The sequence below is a fragment of the Amblyomma americanum genome, chromosome 6, assembly GCF_052857255.1.
Source record: "Amblyomma americanum isolate KBUSLIRL-KWMA chromosome 6, ASM5285725v1, whole genome shotgun sequence".
Lineage (NCBI taxonomy): Eukaryota > Metazoa > Arthropoda > Arachnida > Ixodida > Ixodidae > Amblyomma > Amblyomma americanum.
The window spans coordinates 146,723,350-146,746,287 of NC_135502.1; positions in this window are offsets into that span (position 1 = coordinate 146,723,350).

The window sequence follows — 22,938 nt, forward strand, 5'->3', positions numbered from 1 at the left end:
CCCTGCTAGCATGGATCCGTGCCTCCTGACGCATACCAAAAAAACAAATTTGACGATAAACGGGTTTCAACCTGGCACTGCGGTCAATATTGAGGTGCGTGCGCAGATGCGCCGCACGGACGGCAGACCATTGCTAGGGCCTCCACAAACAGCTGAGGTCACTACGTGGTCTAACGGTGAGTATGTTTTACGTCGATGTTTTCACTACTGGCAAATAAGAATGCAACGCCCCTTAATCTTCACGAGGTGGAAAACGCGTCTCGACCTTCAAGTTTTGGCCTTAATTTTTTAGCACTATATCGGTAACAATGACAATATTAGGAGAGATCAGTGCAACAGCTATCTGCACAGCACTAGGTTCCACATAAGAGACGAGGGCAAATAAAGAAGTATTGATTTGCTATTGAGGTCCTGAAGTGATGGCAAGAAAGAACTCCGAGGAAACGATGCTGTGGTCCTTTTGAGGTCGAAAGCATTTATTTTGCGGCGGTCAGGCATTACTCTTGGGCAGAAATCAGTGTGGTAAGGTATGTGGGTCATAACAACCTGAAGCTGCGTATGGGCATTGAGAGACGCTGCGCTCGATGACATTGGGTTAATTCCGAACACTTGAGGCTCTTTGACGGAGACAGTACCCAAGAGTTGTGCAATTTAGCCTAGATCAAAATGCGGGTTCCGCAGCCGCGACTCGATCACGCCTTTGGCCTCCATTTTGTACGGCATATGCACTCAGTCAACGCGTCGGTTGGAAAACAGGAGATTAATGTTAAAGATGTAGCAGATATCTAGATAGGTGTTCAACGATTCATTTATGAAAAGAATGGCTAAATATTAAAACGCCAGACCACGAGTTAAGTGTGCTAGAATTGGCTTTTTATTGCGAGTTGTGTTGCCAACAGACTATGACCAACGGCCAAACGACTCGCTTTTCTAAAAGACGGCACTATGTAGAAAGCAAGCAAGTATAGCAAAGCAAGCCAGCAAGCAAACTCTTTTCTTCCGTATCTAAATCATTTGTGTTATATTGAGAGAGGTATAAAAACCTTGTTTATAGTTGAACACGCATATATTCTATTAGTGAGGCGTGTGGTGAAAACAGAACGACTGTTGCGGGTCAATACGAAACGTCGATGCGGTCACTAAATACATCTTCGTCTTCGTCTTGAGGCTAGTAGTGGGAGGGTGCGAGGCCCCGTTGATAACCGTGCTCAAGAAAGCGGTTGTGAAAAGGACATTTTTAGGTGTTCGAAGGAAGTAAGCGATTCTTTGCTTCTTCAGCGTTCTGAATTGCCGCGACAGTGAACCCGATACCGCGTTGCATTCTTGATATGACGTCAGGGAAGAAAAGGAGAGGCATGGGAGGAACCAGCGTGGAAACAGCAGCACATATCGGTAGCTTTCTGGCTTGCCCAGGGCAAATCGCTATCAGAAAATTGCGGTTTTGCAGAAGACTGAACTACGATTTGCAAGAGATTATTCCCGTAATTCGCAGAAATCTGCGGTCGTCTAACGCTGGCGATAACATTACTGACACTATAAAAGCTGTCGTAAGGGTAATTGAGTGCCATTAGTACTTCAAAGCAATATTATGTGATGAACTGCACATGAGAGCACGCAATATGTGCCTGATTTTTTCTGTGTCATAGGGTTTCGGTTGTAAAGGCTGGCGAGATGAGGAGCACAGAATAAAAGGACTGACGCCTTTTAGTAAAGCTTGTCGGCCCAGTTAGTACATTATAGATGCTAAGAAAGAACTGCGCAAAAGAAACACGGACAGCGAAGACCCAAAGAGGAGAAATAGAGAGAGAGATGCTTTTGTGTGCGTCTTTGACTCTTCGCCGTCCGTGTCTTGTTTGCGCAGTTCTTTCTTCGCCTTTTAGTAGTTAGAAAAATTTTGGTGCACAGCAACGCTATATAGAAGCCCGCCGCCCGGTTTAAAGAACCTTTGCCTTAAATAGAAAGCGAGTTCGCAGTTGTTACATATTTTTGTCTCTTCGTTCGCCGTCGTAGGTACACGGCAGAGTTACGGAGACGACCTCTGCGCGTATTTTCCATAGACGATCTCTATACTAGCTGTTTCCTAACGCTCCTTGAGAAATACAGCATGCGTTTTTCCAAATGCCTTGATATTGTATAATCTGCGCACGTTTCTTCGCCACGCTGACTTTTCAGTTGAAACTATTTGTTCATGTATACAGCGTTTCTTTCCTGGTGGCCAGGTACCCCATTCTCAAATCCTGGTTGGAAATGGAGGCAACTGCACTGCCACTAGGAGCACCGACACGGCAACGTAGAATTGCGCGCGTGACAGCAGAAGGGATTCTTCGCCACTGGGATACAGTACATTTTTGCTGCTTTCTGCTAGCGCTGCCACTTACGGGAGCAAAGTTCACTGCCCTCATCCCAGAATTTCTCGGATTAAGAAGTTTTTTATCGCTCATTTTGCTTCCTTTTAGGTAAGAATAAACAATTACCGGTTCCCCGCAGGAATTTGAGACCATTTTTTATCCTTTAGGCTCGGCCTAATATGCAGAATCTCACAATGAAAGGCTGCATACTGTACTGTCAAGGATTCGTAAATACACGAGTGCATTGAACTTGACTTTGGCTCTGAAATTAACAGGAAGATTAGAAGGTGATTAAATTAAGTTACGCAAGCCAAAGAATGTCACAAGCGCGGAAAACCCGTGCCCTGGGCTACTAACAGCGCTCTCAAACTTTCTCGGGTACTTCAGCAGTTTTACGCTGAAACGATGAAATGTACCATCTTCTCTCTTGCCGGAGCATTCGATGAGCGACTGTATTTTAGGCGTGCTAAGACGTGGACAAATACCGTGGAAGTGCTAGATATAGTCCTAACAGTACTGGCACTCTGCTCTCTGCAACGAGAAGTTGTAGACCAACAGAAAAGAATTGCACATGAATCTTATAATAACATATACACATGTAAAATGCAGTTTCATCTGTGCAGGTCCGGTACGAGGCAAATATAAAAGACTCCATTGGTACCGCCTTGCTTTCCTGGACATGCATCAACGGCAGCGTCGATTACCTTCAGGTACAATAAAGTGTGATTGTATGAGGGTTAGATAAATAACTGCAATTAGTGGGACTGCAATAACGAAGAATAACAGACCTTGGAAATGCGCACATTCGGTCGTAGGCATAAAAATCTGTTTTCTTCCTAAGCTGCTTCTCGAGTGTAGTACAACTGTATTCTGTGTATCTCAGTGTTTTCTTTCTATACCCACACTCAGCAGTGAGAGTTGCGGTGAACGCGTGCAATACACCGCTGGTCCACCATGAACATCGCTCGCCAGACTTTTACTGAGAAGAACCCTCACTTACTAATTTAAATCCGGCTTCCCTGATACCAACCTCAGGGTACCTGTCGTCGCAAATTTTATCGCCTCTTTTTTAGTGTTTAACAAGAAGCACATAAAATTTCTGTACCACAGTCGAACTGTATCCCAATAAAGGCGAGAAAGTGAACCTTTTGGGCCGGTGGGCGGTCGTTTTCGGAAATAATTCTCGAGAAGACATGTGATCAGGTGGCCTACCTTAGTGTTGGCCTATGTAGTCCCTCTCAAAGGGTAAAGTGGCACCATAAATATATTGGTCATGCTTTTGGGAAGCACAGGCAGCCGAACTGTTTCTCATCTCGTGGTAAAACTGGAAAAGATAACTGTATTGCGCAGTCAGCCCTTCAACTGAAAACATAAGGTGCGCCTTCTTGGGAACTTTTGACTAATAGCCGATTTTCTACGGCGCCAGCTTGTAGCTCAAAGTGGTCTAGAACCACAATTGCCGAGACGAGTAGAGACAGGCGGAACTGCCTGACCGTAATATACTACTCTGTTTAGTCATGCGTAGCAATTTTATTGAAGTCCAACCGCGAATAATCATGTTGCTTAAAAAGGAGAAATATTCTAATTGTTACATGTGAAGATGTTTAGCAGGGGCCACTTATGGACAAGAGGCAAGAATGAAAGGGATGAATATGTGAACGCTTTATTAGCACGTTGAATAAAACATGCAGGCAAAGAAACGTTAAGTTTTATGCGACTCTCCGCACTTTTAACTGGAAGGAAGTATTGATAACTCTGGACTTTCAGCCTTTAGAAACTGCCGAGTGTGGAGAACGTTTGAAAGAAAAAGTGAAGCAAAGGGGTTTAAAAGGGGCTGAGCCTATGATATAAGAGGAGCGGGGCAGCATTTTAGGAGCCTGAGGAATAAACAGGCGGCTCCGACGAAGATATCAGCAATCCTCGATGAAAGATACCAAGTAGATCATTGAAGAATGTACGCATTTAATTGCTAACCCTAAAGAACTATTTGCAAATCATTGGCAGAGCCATCGTGCTTGAGTGGACGCAGCCTGCCTCTGAAAAAGGGTGATAAGTCGCGGCGCACCTCTTTCTGGATGGGAATGTTGTGACACCAACAAGGAAACAAAGCTGAAATCCACGTAGGGGGTAGTGAAGTGAGTGAAGATGCGGTTTTGCCGTTCGAGCTCTCTGATTACGTCTTCAGAAAGGACCGCTTTTCTGGCCTCTCGTGACAGTGACTTGTAGAAGAGGACCACTACTTAGTTTACATAATCGGTAATGGTAGGTTATTAGCAACGAAGATTGAGGGGTCTGCTGATCAGACACAACATTTCAACTGATTAAGTAGCGTTCGTACAACACACGGAAATGCGAGTAGCACGCGTCCTATACGCACCTTTTCTACGTATTGTCTTAAACCTACGTCCTTCTTTCAGATCGCAGAGTACTATATCTTGATTGAGGTCACCGTTTGGTGTGCTGGTGCGGCCTAGAGGAGCAAGAAAGAGGTACGGGACGATAAAACCACAGCGTTACTTATGTGGGTGTAGCGAGATGCATTCTAAATAAGAAGCTAAGGCACCAACACCGATTACAAGCACTTCATTGACATGATTCTTACACAAGTACTGGCTTCATAGAACCTAAGTTGATACAAACCCACATTCGAAATATAACTATCTCGCCTCCATAAGAGGTAGAGCGACGCCACAAAAAAGGTAACCTGGAAACACCTTATTTCCTCATCGATTTTGCCAGTGATTTTCTATGCGTCTGTAGGAATGGTAGCAGATGGATTATATTCTTGCAAGGCTCTCTATTTTGAACTAAATAATAAATGGACCGTGCATGCAGTTTCAAGCCTGCTTTCACCAAGGGTGATCTGCATAGCCGAGTTACTTCGAATACATAAAAAATGCTGTTCTAGATTGAACAAATATACACTTCGCGAATTGCGTTCTCCATTGCTTAAAGTGCTAATAAACGCAACCACGCTTGTTTTCTGCGTTCAGAGGGCCTAAGTGCGCTTCCTCCACTGACTTCATTTTTGTAAGTAATCGTTGGGTCTCGACGGCTGCTCTCCGCTACTACAGCTAGAAACTATATAGAAATTACACCAAGGACGTTAGAGACCGCCATAGTTTCACCACCTAGAAGGACTGCATGGCAGATGACGTCACTGCGTCGTGTGACCACCAGCAGAGAAACGACAAAGGTTGGGATGTAGTTCGTCCTTCATAGGCATAGTCCATAGAGCAGAGGGCGCCGATTTTTCGGCGTACAGCCAATTCAGGTCGGACGGAAAGTGGTAAGGTGCGCATCTGTGCGCACAAAACAATACCGGGCATGACCAGTTTGCAACTACTGTGTTGTAGACGGTTCAGCTAAATTGTTCGTCTGAGCTGTGAATAGAGAGCTGTTCATTTCGTAAATCATCTGTACTTTCCCTTATTTCTATCTAGTACAAGATAGCAGATCATGGAATCTGGACTACCTATGATGACTTGGTCGACTGCGATGCTACCGTGAACGCCGGTCGTACTCAAGTGCGCACCTGTGGTAACCTGAGACTTACCCATCAAAAACTGCAAAGCGAATTCATTGTTGGGGTTCGCTGCTGCAATACCTACGGATGCGGACGAGAGCAAAACGTCAGGTTGAACTCTTACATTTTAGGTAAGAAAACAAGTTATTTTTCCTCCTATGGCACCATTTTTCTCATTGACGTTTGAGACACAAATTGGCATATGTCCAGAGCATGGACAGAAGTTCACGGCGCAGTGCGAGTGTCATAGCTGTGCGAATCATTTTTAATATTGCCTTAGCGATATCGCTTCGTTGATTATTATGTTGTCAATTTATGCAGTTCTGCACAATTATTGCTGTATGAACGCAGCATTACTGTTTCTACCTTGGCTTCACAAGGGTACGTCATGTAGTCTTATGTTCCAGCAGCGCAACCAGATCACAATCGTGACCACGCATTAGTATTAGCATGGTTCTCAATTGCGATGTAATCTAAAGTGAACACTTCTGCATCATGCTGAAAAAACGTGATCGCACGCTGCGGTATGCTGCATCCCGACAACCGTCCAGTTTGTGTGGTCTTACGTTACCCCAAGAATGTTCTTGCTTCAGCTGAAGCCCGAAACTCCTCCGACGGCAGTTCTGACTTGAAAAGTGTTTTGCGATATCACTTCAGCATCCTACCACGCAAAATGCCACAGTTCGCGTGAAGCCTCTGAGAGAATCACCAAAGGAGAGGAAATGGGCCTAACGGGCTTGCTGCATCACTGTGCACCTAAATTGGCCTTTCAGCTTCATGGAGTTAGTGACAGAGATGTGCGCTGCCTGCGTTGGCGTTGACAACGTTGTGGCAGTAATATGGTACTAGGCAGCTGGCATTCATTTCGTTCCTTCGCGTCACCGTTCGCAATGTTATGCACGCGGTTGATTTCGACGAAAGTAAATGCCCATAACTGGCTTCCTGGGTGAGTGAAACTCAATGGCGTTCAAGTTAAATAGCGGTGATGCAAACCTGCAAAAAGCCGTGATTTCGCACAATATTTCGTGCGAGCAATATTTCGAGGAATCCCTTCCAGTACCTCAGGAATACTCGGCCATACTGAACAACTACAAAAGCAGCAGGATGCGGTGCCCATCACTGCACAAATCCTTAAACAGAGAAGGAGCTGTCGCATGGAGACAACTACAAACGGGGTCATATCCAAACCTAAACACACTAAGTAAAATTACCCCCACACTTCACGTACACAATTGTCCGTGGTGCCATGAAAAACCGACGCTATACCAGATAACATGGGCATCTAAAATATTCAACGCCGTTCCAATTATACCAAACCCAAGTGCGGAGCAATGGGAGGGTATGCTCTCAAGCGACTGCCGCGACGACTGGATCCTTCCGATACGGCGAGCTCCGCTGACGGCAGTATCCAGCGGAGCCCTGGAATGGGCGCAACAGAACATTGCGGAGATGGAAGCCGAAGGTTAGAGAACTGCACACCGAGAAAATGAAGAATCTAGAACGTGAACCACTTGTCAACGTGGTTAAATGCATGCTTATCCGCACTGGTGCAATAATTGAACAGGAACGTCGGGGAAAACTAAACGGGCGAGCCAGTGATGGCGACCAGTGTCTTATAATCGCTGATATCCGACAGGAGCGGACCGCACCATGAGCTCTCGCGAGGCAGGCTTCACGATGCAAACTCTGCCTCACCACATGCCGTTTGGTTAGCGCTGCAATGGAGGCTGTAGAGTGTTACGGTATTGTAGTTGTTGACAATGCAGTGAGTTTCCAGTACCACCCCCACCCCCTTTACATCAGGCAACACAACTGCACAAAAAGTTAGTATTACTATATCTCTACTTCCAAGAATTGGGTTCGTTCTCGCCTGTGGGTATTACCGCAGTCCTTGAATACTCCTCATGTTCATAAAAGTACCGTTTGGGACAAGAGTGCCCCTAGGGGCTCCACCACGGATCGATGAGGCTTGAGTTGTGGACTGCACCGGTGGCGCAGTGTGTGGCTGCACGACTGCAAGTTGAACAGCGCGTTTCGTTATACAACAGTCCGTCTAACCCTTTCCGGAGTCGGACATGTCGGATATTTATGGAGGATTTTATGCATAGCTAAGCGCGTGATATGTTTGCCGACAAACGCGTCAAGATGTCGCGTTGGCTGCTGCTATGCGCGGCACCACAGCGTTCACCTTTAGAAAGCGCAGTGTATTCGATTTCACTCGCCACAATTTTAGATCAGAGGGTATTTTGAGATCCTCATATTTTGAGTTTATAAATAGTCCATTTCGGCGGTCAGAGCTTTGCCATTTTACCAGCAGTGTGCCGCTGTTTGTAATGTTGCATTCTTACGGAATGGTGCCGCTAACTGCGCCGATCCTCATCGAATAACACCATTCTCAATTGTGCGTGCTTAAGTACGCGTTACAGCACTGTATCACAGTCTTCTGTTACACAGTATTGCAATTTGTTTTCGCAGCTTGCTGAGGCTGCAATCGGAAGTTGGCATAAAAAAGAAGGGTTTGTCAGGTACAAAATAAACAATTATTAATGGTTGCTACGAATAGCATGAAAAGAAGCGGCACCATAGCATTTATTACTGGCTTGACGTTTCCTCTACTGGCTGGACATTTCACACGTACACTCGACGGCACTCTTGTGTAAAGAGCTAGAGCAGTACGCTTTAAAATTTGACAGGTTTTGTAAAAACTGCAATGAGTACTTTGCACGTAATCTGGAAAGAAAAGAATACAGCGTTGTCGTTCGAGCCATTGCGTTCGTTTAGCATTTTTAAAATTTGACAGGTTTTGTAAAAACTACAATGAGTCCTTCGCACGTTATCTGGAAAGAAAAGAATACAGCGTTGTCGTTCGAGGCATTGCGTTCGTTTATCATTTTTAAAATTTGACAGGTTTTGTAAAAATTACAATGAGTACTTCGCACGTTATCTGGAAAGAAATGAATACAGCGTTGTCGTTCAAGCAATTGCGTTCGTTTAGCATTTTTAAAATTTGACAGGTTTTGTAAAAACTACAATGAGTACTTTGCACATAATCTGGAAAGAAAAGAATACAACGTTGTCGTTCGAGCCATTGCGTTCGTTTAGCATTTTTAAAATTTGACAGGTTTTTTAAAAACTACAATGAGTACTTTGCACATAATCTGGAAAGAAAAGAATACAACGTTGTCGTTCGAGCCATTGCGTTCGTTTAGCATTTTTAAAATTTGACAGGTTTTTTAAAAACTACAATGAGTACTTCGCACGTTATCTGGAAAGAAAAGAATACAGCGTTGTCGTTCGAGCAATCGCGCTCGTTTAGCATTTAAAGCGACGCGTTGAGACTTGCTAGCGAACTGTGTTAACAATGAGCACACGGTGATCAGTTGCTACGGAGCATGGACGATGGCTGGATAGTTCGGGAACGAGTTATCTGAAGCGTCTGTTGCCGTGCATGCACCTAATGCTATAAAGTGTCGCTTTGCTGATGGCCGAGAACGTGGCTTGGGCTTGGTAAGATATCATTAGAGGCTTTCGAAACACCTATTCTTATAGTACAAAGTGGGCAATCAAGTGAGGCCCGCCCTATCCCCAATGTGCGTAGCCCATTCTAGCCCGGATGGAACCGATGTGGGGTTTGCAACACGGGCCCCATTCGGCCCCAAGTGGGCTGCCCACATACTTGGGACAAATGCAGCTAGCCCTTGTGGAGCTGCGCATATTCGTTCGGCCTGCATTTCTTAATGTAAGTAGCCCACCGAGCTCCCCCCATCCATCTTGATTTGGTGAGATGTGGGTAGCCCCTGAGGGCGATAGTTAGGTTTTCATCTCAGGTACGGGACCAACGCGGATTCTATGGGGGAAGCCCAATTGAGGTCGTCCCCCATCGTCCCCATAGGTTACCGATTTAGGTTCTTTAGGGGAAAACCTACCCCAAGCATTTTACCCTCAAGGCACTAATTTTTCCCCCATTGCACCTTCAAGGCAAAATATCATGTACCAACTTTTTCAATCTCAGCCTCACCTAAGAAACCAAACTGAAATTTTCTTTTAAACACGGGGACAAATGGGCCATGCGGGCTGCCCACGATGAGCCCGTATCGCTATTTGTGCAGGCAACGCACATTAAGTTTGGGCGTTGTGTGTAGAGCACCTATTTGTGTACAGAGCTATAGAGATATTTGGAGTGTCTCAGCTTGTTCAGTTCGTCTTCGTAAGTTAGCACAGTCGCTCATGCGCTTGTTCTGACTATTTTGCACAATTTATTTGAGTGCGAGGGCCCAAAGCATAGAATTTAAAGTAGTCTAGTAAAGATTCTGAGAATTATATTACAAATTATCTATAAGAGTAAGCGATGAGAGTGCATAATACAAATCTAGGAATTGAAAAAATGCACGCATAACACTATGGAGCCACGTCGGTGGGTTAAGCCCACTGCAGCCGATGTAGGACCGTCTGCGGCAATGTATCGGCTACACGATTTGGGCTTGCCGCGTTTTTCAGAGCGAGAAGCTCTACTCCTCCCATGCTGAGCCTGAAGTTCAGCTGGCTCTTATATTTGACCTCTAACGGAAGGCGCGCCGCACTTGAAAATTTTGCCTCATAATGCCTCAATCTTCATGTCCCCCTTTTTCGCCGCAGCTGCCCGCTTTGCAGCCACGTCCGCGGCTGCACCGACCGCCGCTCTGAACACTCGCTCTTGTACTTGTGGCACGTGTTGCATCACGTAATTTGTTCTCGCTGAAGCCTTGGAACAATAAAGACGAACCAAAGCTAAACGGTGTGTAAATATGCCTAACAGAGCTTTTGCTCTGTATATTCTGGCTCAGTTCAGTTGAGCCACAGCCAATTTTTTTCTAGCATAGCGCCTGCATTTGTTTTGTATCTGCCCAAAACAGCCAACAAGGAACCGATTAGGGAAGCTTGTCGGCACGCCCACTTTCGAGCCCCGGCACGGCTGATGTGAGATCCTAGTGCATTTGTGTGTGCTTGTCTATTTAGGCTTAACGAGGCTTTACTCGCTCAGAGCCTGCATGTTTACTCCATATGCCCTCAAGTACCATACAAGGGACCAATAAGGGGAGCATGTGGGCGCGCCCTTTTTCCAGCCCCGCCACGGGCCATCGGAACCTGCAGCAGTTCCGTGTAGGCAGCCCCGTTTGGGCTAGCACAGGAGGTTTTTACAGCACAGAGCCCACATTGGCGTTCCCTCTTCCCTCAAATACCCTACAAGGGACTGATGTGGCCAGCATTTGGGCGCGTCCGTTCTCCAGCCTCGCATGGCTTAAGGGGACCTACAGCTGGTTAGCGTGTGCAGCCCCGTTTGCGATAGCAGAGAGAGAGAGACAAGGTGAACGATGTGGGCTATATGTGGGAATGTGTCATAAGGTACTCCTAGCAACACCGATATGGGACCCATGTAGCATCAACGGGGCAAGCCCATTTTCGGCTGGCGCACTTATTTCCCACAGGTGGCCGATATAGCTGCTCTATCGGTTGCCCAAGCCCCACTTGTCCATGTGGGACTCACGAGGGCCTCGCATTGTGCGGTATCTAGGTAGGAACGGCGTGAGGATTGAGCTTGCGCAGCTCACGTAGCGGCGACGCAACTTCCCCGTCTTCTTTTTTTTTGCGTTTTCCTCTCTGTCATCTTTCTAACCCCTATCCCCCATCCCCAGTGTAGGGTAGCAAACCGGAGACTCTCATCTGGTTAACCTCCCTGCGTTTCCTTCATTCTCTCTATCTCTCCCCCCGTCTTCTACGAACTCGTCATGTCCAATGATGCTCGTGTGATTGAAATGTTCCTCACATACAAGTGCGTTCGGCGAATCGAAAGGGAAGCTACCAACTTCCTTTGGAGGATGGCGCATCTCCACTCCTCTCGCAATTCGCGAACAGGCGGGAAAACAAAAAACTGCAGGTGACACATTGACGGCGCGGTTCACGTGCCCACCCAGACGTGAGACATTGACTGTGTCATTCCCTATCCGAAAAAACAAATCTTCATTTCTCGTTAACTTCCTTCTTAAAGCTATGAAGCGATAGATTTAATTAGTTAATTACCGTAAATGCGGAATTGGTAATTCTCGACTTTACATTCATAGATCGCTGGGACTCTTCATGTCACTCCTTGCGCAGTGGCGCAGCGGTTGAGCGTTGCAGCACTTAAAACACGTGTTATACAACATGAAGGCGTCGTGCACAGACAGCAGCCGCTTGTTCAAAAAGAACACGTAGTCACGCACTTCCACACTCAAGAAAACCGCAGCCGTGGCATCGTGGTAGAGCACCCGCCTCGGCTACGGGAGGTGGTGGGTTCGACTGCCGCTGCCGGCCGGTTACCCACCGGTTTCCTCAAAATGGGTACAAGCCATTCCCCGGCATGGCGCTCGGCTTCTCATGGTGCACGGCTTGGAAAAGGAGCCCGCGCCTTCAAATCCCAACACTGTGCGAGGCCGAGTTCACGGCACTCCTGCGTACAAGCCACTACCGGCCCGACGCCCGGCTTCTTCAGGGGTGTGTGCTTGGAGGAGGCTCCGCAAACCCCGCTGCGCCCCTTCGGGGGCAAACCCAGTTTCGAACAACTCAGCCTGCAAAGGTGGTTCGTGTTTCACTCCCCAGTGATGAGTTCGACTCAAGACTCGTACGCTCTAACCAGCGTCAGGTTCAAACACTATGGTCCTTAGTCAGAAGCGATTCAGAGTATCACTACAGTCATGGGCTAGTCCGGCTTTTCGGCTTTCCGACTTTGTGAGAAAAAAAGGGGGCCACAAATGGGCTTCTACCTCACGAGGCGGATTTAACGTTGTTGACGGCGGAACTCATCGCTGATCCGTCAGAGCAACTGTGGTTCAAGACCCTTTTCCCAAGCATCTCACCCTGAAGAGCCGAGCTCCAGGCCGGGGGAAATCTTGTACCCATTAAAAACAGGTGGGTACCCGGCGGCACTGGGGATCGAACCCAGCACTTCCCGAATGCGAGGCGGATGCTCTACCACAAGGCCGCGCTTCGAGCAGCATGCTTAACTTCTTCGAGCACATTCTCATGTGCTGAACTCCCTAGAGCGAGCTCATTAAACTTCATCGAACAACAAATCAACTCATTGTCTCATCTGAATCATGAACCACCTCTGCAGGCTTAGTGTTCGAAACTGGTTTTGCCCCCCGTGGGGCGCAGCGGGGTTTGCGGAACCTCTTCTAAGCACACACCCCTGAGGAAGCCGGGTGCCGATCCGGGGGACGCTTGTGCCCATTTTTGCCGGTGGGTTTCGAACCAACCACCTTCCGCAGCCGTGGCGGACGCCCAAGCCACTAAACCACGACTGCTACGCTTAATCCATGCGGTTCCTGCGCAGAACGTCGCTTTCTACGCAGTTAGGCGGCCTACAGCTCCGGCGCTCACCAAGACCTGCTCCTGTTTTGAAGACTGCCTCCGTGCGCCCGCTTTGAGTATCGCACTACGCTTTCCCATACAGTTACGGACAGGCTTCATGGCCACAAAGCGTTATTGAAGGACCCAGGTATAGCTCTTGGCAATCCGTGGCAGAAGTTTTGACGGGCTCATGGACAAGATTAATATATTTCTAGCCAACTATCATGTATATTCTTTGGAAAATCTCTGTTCGCCGTCCTCCACGTGCAGCAGCTGAATTTCGCAGTTGACAGACAGGTTGCAATCAAGTATTTTACTTCGGTATCTCTCAGTACGAAGTCTTACAATAACAGGGCCTTGGTGCGCTTCCGCACAGTTGATTTGCGCAGACACGCACGGCACCGCGGGCATCTCTGCCACGTCGAAGGGTTGCTGGGGCGACCAACTCTGAAGAGTAGTGAGAAAGGGCAAGTGGGAGGCTACCTCCAGTTCCCGACCACTCTCAGCGCAGCGACGCCGTGCAGAATGTATCACTACGACTGTAAAAGTAACGGGAGGGGTGGACTTCTCCGAGAAAATCAAGCAACACCTGCAAGCTGTTACGCATTGTGGAGGATGCCCTAAATGTTGCCAATTTTTAGAACCATGCCTTCATGCTGCATGAATGTTGTTTCTCATGGTATCTTGGCCACTTTCTTCATTAAGCGGTGTCTTACGGCTCTCGAAAAACATAAAGAAAACTGCCTAATGTTTAATCGCCAGATTGGCTCATACTGTGCCAACCTTCCATGCTGCTGATCTCAGAGGTCACATCATGAATCTCTACCAATTTGTTGTGCAGGTAGAGTTAGGAGACTTGACTGTTGAATCTCAACTTATGTAGTCGAGTACAACGCTAAGCATATGCAGTGACGCGGCCTTTACAGGCAGAGCTGTGAAAAACGGACTACGTCCGTACGCACGATTCCCCTGACCAGCAATTAGACATGATAAATATTGAAGGAACAGAAACGACAGAGAGCTGATGCGGTCCACAGTGTCCGAACGCTCAAATACCGATCTTTAAGCTCAGGGCGCTGTACTTAGGTGGACGCTTGAGTCCACAACATACAGTGTATTGAACACAGGGAGCACCTCTTCCGGAGTCTGCCACAAAAGGTCGCGAATGACATGAACTCACTGCAAACTGATTGATAACAAATTCCTAAAGACTTACAGTTTTCGTGCTTTCCGCGTATTTCTATAGCCGAGTTTCACGTACTAGGGATTTTTGTACATCGTTAGTTTTGTATATCGTTAGCGTCGTCGTCATCCCGTCAATATTAAAATTCGTTTTCAGGAGAAGAAGAGTACAATAAATGTTTGGTTACTTCAACCCCGCGCCCGAACAGGAAGTAAAAGAAACAAAAGTGAAAACGAAAATAGCATTTAAAGAAATGAAATGCGCAGTAACTTGATCACTTCTCGCTGGACACCACAATCCGTGCTGTGAGGGGGGACTGAAACGTGGGAGTGAAAAACAAAGAGGAGAGAAGCCACACTGGAGTTCTGTAGAATAATTTCTACCCCCTGGGAATCTATAACGTGCACTGACATCGCATAGCTCGAGGACACCTTTTGCGCTTAGTCTTTATCGAAACGCGGCCGCTGCAACAGTGTTCAGACCCTTGCACTTCGGCACAGCAGCCGAGTGCACGACCCACTCAGCTACCGCGGCAACAGGGCGAATGAAAGAGGATAGAGAGTATGCGGAGAACGGAGGCTGCACGCCTTGTTTTAACATTTCTGCAGGACACTGATCTTGTTTCTAAATGGTGACAGCAGGAACAGACTATGGTCTGCTGTGATTGAATGTGTCCGTAAATGGCGTCTTCTGGAGTGAACTATGTTGTACTGTGAGCGGATGTGTGTATGGATTGCGTCACTACAATGGCCTATGTTCTACTGTGACTGAATATAATGTGCATAGATGGTGACTTTCTGAATGGACTGTGGTGTGAAGTGTGTGGAGTGAATGTGTGCATAGATGGTGACTGCGGGAGGAGAATATGTGCTATTATAGGTGACGGTGCATCTAGCGGGGCAGATCCTACAGGTTTTAGGACATTATTAACATAAATTGATGGCGAAATTGCCCGCAGAATAACCAAGGCTAATCCCATTTGTAGCGTTCGACACCTCAACTCAACTCAAGAGACAGGCGCAGAAGGGTAAGGAATTCAAGCCGAAAATTACAGGGGGCACATAAGCGTACTGAGCTGCTTTGAAGGTGGAAGCATTTTTATATAGATTTTTTCCTTCATTTCTAACGACGTACCTTAAGCTCCTCGGTGGCTCAGTGGTTATGGCCCTTGGCTGCTGATCCGAAGGACGCGGATCTGATCCCGGCCGCGGCGGTCGAGTTTCCATGGCGGCGAAATTCTAGCGGCCTGTGCACTGTGAGATGTCAATGCACGTTAATAAGGAACCCCGGGTGGTCGAAATTTGGGAATCCCTTCACTTCGGCGTTCATCATAGCCGGAGTCGCTTTGGGACTTTAAGTCTCCACATACCATAAGCTATAATGATACAACTACTCATTAACATGCAGTCGTAAGGCAACGCATACGGAAGGCTCACCTTTTTTACCAGAAAGCAAAGCGGTTGTGCGCCCTCTGCGTTCAGTGCTCGCCTCGCAATCTTAAGCTCCTTAGTGCAGTTTGCCGCAGTTCGGTTGTGAAATTTTTCTTTGCTGATTACGTCACTGGAGCACTTTTTCTGGACGCCGACAACACCGCTGGGTTTAGTTGCAGATTTGCCTGTAAGGCTTTCGTCTTAAAATAAACAGGGCGCTGCAAGGCAGTGGTTACGTATTCAGGCAGGTGTCGCCGAGCGGCGGCTCTACCGCATCTGCTGTAGCCTGACTGCGCCCTTGGGGAGGTAGAAGAGAGCTCTAATGTAGTTTATACATTGTGTACAGACGCGCAGTACAAATTCAAATCTGCAACCTACTGTCGACAAAATTTTCTCGCAAAATATCGGTCACTGAGTCCCTTGCATGAAATGCGCACCATATTCTCAAGGTTAATTGTAGATTGATTATTTCGCTCATCATTTGGCGAATAAGTTCGCACAAGTGAATCGTAGCAATGTGCCACAAGTCGGGTTTCAGTGTGCGATGACAGCGGTGTTCTGTGCAGGATGTCGTACCCGAATCCTGAATCAATCGCTAAAAATGTGAGCTGAGTGTTGAAATTCTACTGATGTGCAATATGTGTTATGAAAGTCAGGACAGAAGTCGCCCTCTTGAGAAGCTGCTTGCGCTTCGCTATGTGTTGGTACGGAATACTAAACGAAACGTGTGGTTTGGACGTCACCACAGAATTTCAATATCAAAGCGGTTCACATCTTTTTTTTTTAGGTTGCAAATTTGCGATAACATTTTCAGAGCCTACCAATCAATGAACAGAGCGGGAAAATCTTTATTAAACTCAACATACGCGACGAAGCAAAAACCACGAAATCAACTCTTCAATATTAGGCCCTTGGCACGAGATCATCTGGAAGCTCTGACACGATAGAAGACATTTGCAAATGAACCACTGGTTTCCTTGTTAGGCTTTTTGTGCAATTGTTTCCTCTCCCAATTGCATAAAGAGAATTTCTAGCTTCTCATGATTTGATTAATTTAGAGCGTATGTGCGCTTTATGCGTGTTGTGATATTTTATGCGAGTGATGATATTTTTATGCCTGTGCTTTTTGTGAGGTTCAGTGAATGAATAGCGCAAAAATATAACGTTGAAAGAGCGCATTCAACATTATCTTAATGTTTCCACAACTGCCAGGAAATTTATACCCACGGAATGCGCAATTTATCTTGATTTTTTTTAATGTACTAATCTAAACGTAAAGCCTTTGGAGCATGAAAACCTAATATTTTTGCGCCGGTGCTCGTTTAGAACATTGCTTTTTGGCCATTGCAACATTGGAACAAAATAGAGAAGGGAGAAAAGAAATGGGCCGTAAATCTATGCGCGTGGAAACGCTGGAGAAAAAGCAGTTTTCTTTGATGCAAACGGTTTCAATCAACTCTTTATTGCAGTCGAACCTGTTCTGGTAAAATCATAAGAGAAATTCAGTGGAGCGACAAATCTCTCTGTTTTATTAAGGCAGCCCACTCACTACCTTATTAGTAAAACGTTACCCAGAAATGAAGCTTTCCGTGGAGTACAGCTCGTGCGCAGAGCTACTGAGGCAAAACAAACATCCGGAAAGGAGCGAAGGGCGATGCACAACGACTGTTCGAAGAAAATGCAGATTCTATTATCGTACATCTCTGGTCGCCTTTCCTTGGCGACTGTACATGTACTTGACATGATGATATATGTGGTATCGAGGCTAAATCAGAATCTAAGCTTCAAAGCGGAGCCAATTAGTCGAAGAAGCCTCAGTAAAAGAAATAAATGTTATGTCGAGAAGGCTGTACGCACTACTCTTTCTCTGACAGCGCTACACGCAGCGATGGAATAAACGCCAATTCGCCATAAACCGTCCGGCTCTCGCTTCATCGAGCACCGCTCTGTTCCACGCCGCGAAAGATTCACGCTGAGGATAGCTTCGAAGAAACAGCATTAGTCTACAGCAGAACTTCTGCCACTTTCTAGTCACTTTACTAAGAAACAAAATAAGCCCACGTTCGTGAAACCGTGCTCTGGCTCCTGCAAAAAATTTCCCCATGCCGCAGTGAAACTTGTGACGCCTTACAGCTGATGGAATGTGCCTCGCAATGTCCACACGCGGTCGGCAAAAACGCCGTGCGTGCATGGGTTTGTATCGGCGCGCACTATGTGTGTACGGCTGCGCAACGCATGGGTCGCCCTTGGTTGCACATAAAATACTTCTTTTTCCTTCCACCATGCGGCATTAAATGACACTTCGCGTATTTCATGATATCAGGTCCAACATCAGTCGCTGCAGTCACTGTTGTTCCAAGTCAACGCAGCTCGCTACTACTAATTGTCCTCCAAAGTACAAGCGACTATGACTTCATGGAGGTCACGCGGTACTGTAACAGAGAGAAGGAAAAAACTTACCAGAAAATATTTTCTACCAGGTATGACCGCAGCAGAGAGGAGAGAATAGAAGGTGAGTATTTCCGTAAAAACTTATACAAGCCTTACCGCTTTTGCGAACGATGAATTAATGCTGGCACAATTAAATGAAAACGCCGCTCAATTCCATTTCCTGCTAGCGTAATCAGGAATATGTCGGGTGTCAGAGCGAACTGCAACTATGCTGTTTATTCAATGAGACTGAGCGTCCTGGGGGTAGCGCGGCCTAGCGTCCGTTATTTTTGCTTTGTTCTGCAAAGTTTTATACGAATACAGACTAACTAGCTAAATTGGCTTCCGCAAAAAAGGTTCGATTCAAAGCATGTAGATCACTTTGAAAAACAGCCGGCTCAAACGTTCGGAACTAGGTACTTTTCATGTAAACTTTGTTGTTCAATTCTGGACAAAAAAGCATTTTTGAGCGAAAATTCGTTTATGAACGCAATATTTTCATCTAATGTAAGATTTCACTATAGCAATTAATATCTCCACAGATCACCGAAGCCAGTTTTGTACTTTTTTTTCTATTACTGTTTTTGATATCGTCAAAAGCATTCTTCACTGGTTTTCTATGGCAGCGTTAAATGTTCCATGTATGAGATCGATGGAAACATTTTAAGTGAAAGATCTTGCTGCATATATCGGAAGACTGGACCATAAACTTAAATATTTCCATAAAGGTGTCTTACAATTTTCCAGTTTTTCAGAATTTTTGTACGAGTACCCCCTGCGGTGGCTCAGTGGTTAGGGCGCTCGACTACTGATTCGGAGTTCCCGGGTTCGAACCCGACCGCGGCGGCTGCGTTTTTATGGAGGCAAAACGCTAAGGCGCCCGTGTGCTGTGCGATGTCAGAGCACGTTAAAGATCCCCAGGTGGTCGAAATTATTCCGGAGGCATCCACTACGGCACACCTCTCTTCCTTTATTCTTTCACTCCCTCCTTTATCCCTTCCTTTACGGCGCGGTTCAGGAGTCCAACGATTTATAAGACAGATACTGCGCCCTTTCCTTTCCCCAAAAACCAATTAATAATTAATTAATATTTGTACCAGTATGTTGGACTTGTAAAACGCTACCAGTTTATTCCGCACTCAGCACGATTTGAATGTTATCGCGTTTGTTCTGGCTGAAACGGACCAAGAATTTTTCGCTGGAGTGCCGGCCATTTGTTCCGCAGTAAACATGACTGGGCAGGTTATAAGAAAATCATTGGTTTCCGTGAAAAGAATACGGATATCTCATGAAAACAAGGTTTCCGCAAAACTTTGTTTTTCGCAGTGCTTTGCTTTCGCACTGGGCGCCGGATATACCTCAACAGCTGCTGACGCATTAGAAAGGAGTGCGCCACCCGCGGGGATAATCAGAAGTAATAATCAGTGATATGATATGTTTCCGCACAATGTAATACACCCGAATTACAATACCCTCCTCACCATGGCCTGTCGACCTTGTGCCGCGAGATGTGAGTAGACGGCAAAGCTCAACACGTAATCGAAATTATCCCGGTGCCCTCCCCTAAGGAAGCACCTTCTTTCACTTCCGTCTCCATCCGTTCCTTCACGACTTTATTCTCTACCGCCGATTGCGATGTTGGGCAAGCAGGTATATAGAATGTTCGGACTTTTGGCAACCACCTACAAACCACGATGCTGGCCCAAAAGGCGCGGGTTCGATCCCGGCCGCGGCGGTCGAATTTCGATAGAGGCGAAATCCTATAGTCCCGTGTACTGTGCGATGTCAGTGCACGTTAAAGAACCCCAGGTGCTCGAAATTTCCGGAGCCCTTCACTACGGCGTCTCTCATAGCCTGAGTCGCTTTGAGACGTTAAACCCCCATAAACTAAACTAAACTACAAACCACGACGCTTATCTGATATTCCTGCGTTACGTTGAAACAGAGGCAGTACACTGGCCGTAGAGTTTTTTGCTCCATGCATGCGCATCCCTGTCGCCACCGCCTAGCTCTTATGGATCTTTCGGCCAAAGTTCCAATGAATAAGTGAGCTTTTCAAGCTTGCCGCCATCACCACTGCGTCACAATGCGGAACGCTTGTCAAACAAAATATTCACTTCTAACCTACTTCCCAGCGTGCTTTCGAGGTAAAATATCATAACTTGAAAGCTACATGCGTCCTGCCGCAAACAGTGGTTTTATCGTGTCGGAGCATGTAGTTTTGAAGCATAAAGATTCAGAGGAAATCCGGTTGATTTAATTATCTCGTGACGCCAATGTTCTCAGTTTAGGCAAATAAAATGCGTAAACATAGCGTAACGGCATACAGGCCATTGAAATAGAAATATGCTGTCAAGTCGCTGGTTTCGAGCTGTATGCATCTGGGCTTAAGGCCTCCTGGAAAAATTAATATAGCTTGTGCATAAAATCGTTCGCCGCTTGCTTAAGAATGCTTATGTTTATCGTTTCATTCATCTGTGTTTGGTAAAGATGGTGTAGAATAAGATTAATTATGCTTATTTAAAGCGGTCTGCCTGCCGTGACGGAACAGTTAGCCAATTTCAAATTTTTGCGTTATGTTCGCATCAAAAAACATGAATTCACGTCTCCACTGTTTCCCTTTGCGTCAAGTGGGGATCGCAAGAAGTCGTCACAGTTTTTCACTCTAATGTAGTGCCACATTATTGCCGGTCATGATATGAAACATCGTCTAAGCCGTGGTTCATGTGCAGACATGCTTGCAACGTAGCTAAGTGGAAAACTCGGCCCACACAGGACATCCTGCATGGCAAACTACCGAATAAGGTACAATTACCGCGCCGCTGACCAGCTGTCATAAGCCACCTCTCGCAGCAGCCGTGAACGAGCGCTCATGCTCACCTGCTCTCCCGTCCGATCTGCTAGAAAACTATGCGTCGGTGTAGAAGAGATGGGGGAAGCGCAAGAATTACTATCTGTAAAGAATGGGTTTGCTTTTACTGCGTTTATCGTTCCAGCGCTGCTCAGGCTATGGGGGGGAGTCGTTGTGGAAGGCTCCTAATAATTTTGAACGCCTTGTGCTCTTCAACGTCCACTTCCATCGCGCTGTGCACTGTCATCGCGCAGTGCACCGCCATTTTGCCTTTCGCCTCCATCAGCCGGGATCGAACCTGAGTCTTTCGGGTGAGCAGGCGAGCACCGTAACTACTGAGCCATCGCGTAGGCAGTTTGCAAAGCCTGAAGAACATTTTTAAAATTATTATGCCGGTTACAATTAATCACGAATACTGCATGTTCAGGAATTATTCGATGAAACATTAGTTAAACAGTAATCGGCGATTAATCGGTGAGTACGGGATTGCTCTACTAAAAAGACTGTGCAAAGACCGCATATTTAAAACAGCGGTGAGGGCGTCAGAAGGGGCCACACGCCATCTGCAGCTGGACCCAAGCCTCGACGTCGAGGCCAGTCAGAATCACCGCGAGGACGTCAGGTGGTGCCACATGCCGCTGAACTTTGTGCGGCACCCCTGACGCATCTCGAACAAAGAGCGCGTGAGCGCTGGAGGTCCGCGATGGGGTAGCGTTACAATGCGCGCTACGTTGAAAGTCTCTATTCTGATTGTACTAAAGCTACTGCCCTCGTTTCTTTCACTGCCTACTTCATCCCTTGCCTCCCAGCACCGTTTTATGGCCAGACCCCCCCCCCCCCTCCTTGGGAGCTTTACGTGACGTGTCGCTTGACGTGACGCTTTACGGAGCGTGTTATGCACCTTCAGCCGGCTTTCCGGTCAGGATAGATTGTTTTAAAAACGCAATCGTCGTCTAGCTCTGGCATGTCGCAATTGCCCCCGCGCTCCATACAGTAGAACTTGCGTTACCCGTCTATGAAACTTTCACGCACAACTTTTGTTGTATGACCTAAAAACACCAATGACCGCGCATGCATTCCTACATTAGGGTAGTGTCGACTTAGCACTGCTTGGACCACTACTTTTTATGGAGGTGTCTTTTTTCAAGCAATAAGAGTGGGGCAAAACAACGGCGTCTCGAGGTGCCTCGAGGTACAGTTTAAGAACTCGAGATTCCCTAGCGCCTCTTCTGAACTACGGCTTGTTGTAGCTTATTCCTCCAAATAAACAGAATATATCAGCTGATGCATTCAACGCGAGCGTAGGTGAACCCAATGGACCGCGTGAGGAAAAATCCGTGACATTTATCGTAGTTTTCTAAATGCTTCTCAGCACCAGAGACAATATCGTCTATTTCTGTTTGCAACGACCACAAATTTAAGCAAGGGTGAAGGGGTGTTGTTTCTACCGTAATGGTGAGCCTGACTGCTGTTACCTTCTGTATCTGAGTGTGCAGAATCCCAGCATATACGTCCCCTATCTGCTAAACAACGAATGTAGCAAGAAAAAAACAGAGCGGGCCAGCGGCATTGCCATCGACAGTTTTTAACTATTGAGCGAGCGCGGCGCGCTGTCACCGCTTCGCGCACTTCTGCGTGCGTTCCCAGACACACTTAGAGCGTGTGGGGGTAGCGGTCTCGGTCACAAAGGAGATGCCCTTGACTCAGCGTGGCAAGCTCAGCCGGAGACCAGCTACCCAGTGACACGGTGGTTGGTCGTTTGGTGCCCAGCTTTCGCCGGTCGCAAGCCAGAGAATGGGTCGGAG